This window comes from Aquarana catesbeiana, linkage group LG05 (genome assembly GCF_042186555.1).
Source record: "Aquarana catesbeiana isolate 2022-GZ linkage group LG05, ASM4218655v1, whole genome shotgun sequence".
Taxonomy (NCBI): domain Eukaryota; kingdom Metazoa; phylum Chordata; class Amphibia; order Anura; family Ranidae; genus Aquarana; species Aquarana catesbeiana.
This window is the reverse complement of record NC_133328.1, coordinates 95,171,184-95,175,481: the sequence shown is the minus strand read 5'-3', so window position 1 is coordinate 95,175,481 and position 4,298 is coordinate 95,171,184. Positions and strand designations below refer to the sequence as shown.

Here is a 4,298-nt window from a genome sequence, read left to right as displayed (position 1 = left end):
GAGAGAGGAGAGAGAGAGAGGAGAGAGAGAGAGGAGAGAGAGAGAGAGAGGAGAGGAGAGAGAGAGAGAGAGAGGAGAGGAGAGAGAGAGAGGAGAGGAGAGATGAGAGGAGAGAGAGAGGAGAGGAGAGAGAGAGGAGAGGAGAGAGAGAGAGGAGAGGAGAGAGAGAGAGAGAGAGAGAGAGGAGAGGAGAGAGAGAGAGAGGAGAGGATAGAGAGAGAGGAGAGGAGAGAGGAGAGGAGAGAGAGAGGAGAGAGAGAGGAGAGGAGAGAGAGAGAGGAGAGGAGAGGAGACAGAGAGGAGAGGAGAGGAGACAGAGAGAGAGAGGAGAGGAGAGAGAGAGGAGAGGAGAGGAGACAGAGAGGAGAGGAGACAGAGAGAGAGAGAGGAGAGGAGAGAGAGAGGAGAGGAGAGAGAGAGGAGAGGAGAGAGAGAGGAGAGAGAGAGGAGAGGAGAGAGAGGAGAGGAGAGGAGAGAGAAGAGGAGAGAGAGAGGGGAGAGAGAGAGAGGAGAGAGAGAGGAGAGCGAGATAAAGAAAGAGCGATGGCTAAAGATGTTTCACACGAGCGCCTCATTAACCTGGTGCATGCCAGGCCAGCAATTTGGGACAAAAAATCCAGCCAGTACAGTGACCGCATCACAAAAGGAAGGATTTGGGAAGAAATTTTCCAAGATGTCACACCGAACTGGACATCAATGAACGCAAAGCAGCGCAAGATACGTGGTAAGTAGTTTGTGGGGATGGGGGTGGGGTGCCTTGGTGAGACTTGAAGTACACCCATATGCATGTAGAGTACATGTCAGTGCCACCTGTCCCCAGTGCCACGTATAAGTGGCATCTGTTATCAGTGCCACGTATTAGTGCCATCAGTGCCACGTATTAGTGCCATCTGCCATCAGTGCACGTATTAGTGCCATCAGTGCCACGTATTAGTGCCATCAGTGCCACGTATTAGTGCCATCTGCCATCAGTGCCACGTATTAGTGCCATCAGTGCCACGTATTAGTGCCATCTGCCATCAGTGCCACGTATTAGTGCCATCAGTGCCACGTATTAGTGCCATCTGCCATCAGTGCCACGTATTAGTGCCATCAGTGCCACGTATTAGTGCCATCTGCCATCAGTGCCACGTATTAGTGCCATCAGTGCCACGTATTAGTGCCATCAGTGCCATGTATTAGTGCCATCTGCCATCAGTGCCACGTATTAGTGCCATCAGGGCCACGTATTAGTGCCATCAGTGCCATGTATTAGTGCCATCTGCCATCAATGCCACGTATTAGTGCCATCAGTGCCACGTATTAGTGCCATCAGTGCCACGTATTAGTGCCATCTGCCATCAGTGCCACGTATTAGTGCCATCAGTGCCACGTATTAGTGCCATCAGTGCCATGTATTAGTGCCATCTGCCATCAGTGCCACGTATTAGTGCCATCAGTGCCACGTATTAGTGCCATCAGTGCCATGTATTAGTGCCATCTGCCATCAGTGCCACGTATTAGTGCCATCAGTGCCACGTATTAGTGCCATCAGTGCCATGTATTAGTGCCATCTGCCATCAGTGCCACGTATTAGTGCCATCAGTGCCACGTATTAGTGCCATCAGTGCCACGTATTAGTGCCATCAGTGCCACGTATTAGTGCCATCTGCCATCAGTGTCATGTGTCATTGTCCTGGTGCTCCAGGGCCTTCATAGGATAGTCAACAAGATTGCTTTAGAGCATCTTTACAGCTGAAAACATATGGGTAAAAATAGTATACCTAATATTTTATGTTATGTTAATTTTGTATACTTTTCATATGCAGGCAAAAAAATCATCACGCGCTGGACATCAATTAGAGATGGATTTAGAAGAGAATTAAACGAAGAAGCAGAGCAGAGTAGAAGTGGTGCAGGAACATCCAAAAAAGAAGAAGTCCATTTTTCGAAATGTTGGGGTTTTTAAGAAGTGTAATGGACTTAAGATCGTAAGTACATAAGTAAATAGTTCTTTGCACCCCAAAATTGCCAACCGCTGCACGAACATTGACATTGGCAGAATGGCACGTACAGGCAAATGGGCATACAGGTACCTCCATTTCAATTTGCCGCCGTGTGGTTGCGCGCGCGAGTCTGCAACGAAATCCATGAGTGTGATTGCGGGTCGCGCTGACTCGATGTCCGTGGGGATACCCGCGATCGTCTCACGGTGAGGAAGAACGGGAAAAATGCTGATGTAAACAAGCATTTCCCCGTTCTGCCTAGTGACACTGACACTGATCACAGCTCCCGATTACAGTGTCGTGACACACGTAGCCCATCCCCCCCCTAAAGTTAGAACACATCCCTAGGACACACTGCAGTGCCCCCTCCTGGTCAACCCCTTCACTGCAGTCACATTTACACAGTAATCAATGCATTTTAAATCGCACTGATTGCTGTATATTTTGTGGGTATAATTTATATTGCAATAAGAACAAAATCTTGCTTTTTTATTTCAAATTCTTGCTCTATAATTGTTTATAGCGCAAAACTAAAAACCGCAGAGGTGATCAAATCACACCAAAAGAAATCTCTATTTGTGGGGAAAAAAATACGTTGCACGACCGCGCAACTGTAAGTGACGCAGTGCCGAATCGCAAAAAAGTGCTATGGTCTGTGGCCAACCAAATGGTCCTGGGCTTAAGTTGTTAGTCGACTCAAATCATAGACCCATTTAGAACACATGGATTATGTATTGTAATAAATCTACAGTGCTGTCCTTTAATCAATCAATCAAAATATCTTTACAGTACAAGCACCAACATTTCAGAAACGGAAGAGGAGGAGGGGAATTCCGAATCAGGAACTGTTATCCAAACACCCGAAAGTGTACAAGACCCAATAACATCAGAGCATGGTGCCGAACAATTGCTTTCATCTGAAACATCAACTCAGCCCCCTGCATGTAGAACTGACCAGGAAAGACAGGAAAGACAAGAAAGACAACGTGTGCCTGTAAGTATCCCATGCAAAATGACCCATTAAACGTTTACATTGATAAATGTTCTAAAAAATTTCTCCCTCAACAGAATCGTTCTGTACGTGCCACAACAAGTCGACAACGCGGAGGGCAATCCAGGCCAGATTTAGAGGGTACGATGATACAATTCATGGAAGACATGAGGGAAAGGAGGAGAGCTGAATCAAGAGATCCTTTTTCGGACCCCGCTAATCAGGATGCAGTGTACCTGAGAAGTCTGTACCACCAACTGGCACAGGTCCCCATGCACAGAAAAATGGAGGTTCATATGTCACTTTTTAATTTTACTGGGGTGTGTGTAAGGGCTGCAATTGCTGGTGACCCTATGCCGCCGCTCATAAATGAGCAACAACGCCCCTACCAACACCCCTATGCCTTGGACCCTGCTCCTCTAAATTTAACTTCACAGATGTACCATCATCAATACCCTACCCCCCATCAACCAACAACCGGTGTACACAATGCAGTGACCCCACCTCAAGTTGCGCCTTATTACCAGGATCTGTAATTGGTCCTTTTTTGTGCATCTGTTCACCCGAAAATAAGACCTAGCGTGCTTGTTGGTGATGGCTGTAATATAAGCCCTACCCCCCAAATATGCCCTAGTTTAAGTCCTTGTAGGTCTTATTTTCAGTTTACTCACTTTTTTGGTAATATTGGTAAAAATATTTTTGTTATTGTATTATGGTTATACAATATATATTTTTATATATATATATATTTGGAGTTATCTGTGCTGTGGTCAATAAGTTTATATGACACGAATAAAACTATTTGACTGCATGGAAAACTGCATTTTATTTTTGTACTCTCTATACACTACATAATATTTAAAAATAAAAAAAGATGATAGATTACATAGGCAAAGAAGAGCAATGTTGGCACTGCTTAAACACGATTATACTGCCATGGAACCTCTCCATCAGGGGACATAAAATGGTCTGCAAACTGGTCACGCTGAGCAAGAACAGAATAGCTTGGACGCGGTCCACAAAGATTGACAGAGGGCAAATGGATTTCATCTTCATCTTCCATGCTGATGCCTTCCTTCTCACGAATTATATTGTGCAGCACACAGCATGCTTGAATAACACCTTCAGCATTGGTCAGTTTCAGTTGCATGGCACTGTGAAATATGCGCCATTTGCTACTTAATATGCCAAATGTGCATTCGATGTACCTCCTTGCTCTACTAAGTCGGTAGTTGAAGATTCTCTTTTTGTAGTTTAAATTATGTTTTGCATATGGCCTTAAAATGTGCTTTGAGAGCGCAAAAGCCTCATCAGCCACGAGG

General features: G+C 45.4%; 1 long non-coding RNA gene across 1 annotated transcript; it reads left to right on the top strand.

Annotated features, from left to right (window-relative positions):
• Positions 1-479: 479 nt before the first annotated feature.
• Positions 480-3,643, top strand: LOC141145811 (uncharacterized). Its single transcript, XR_012244654.1, has 4 exons — positions 480-724; positions 1,809-1,970; positions 2,775-2,979; positions 3,054-3,643. It is a non-coding gene; the product is annotated as an uncharacterized lncRNA (long non-coding RNA).
• Positions 3,644-4,298: the final 655 nt, after the last annotated feature.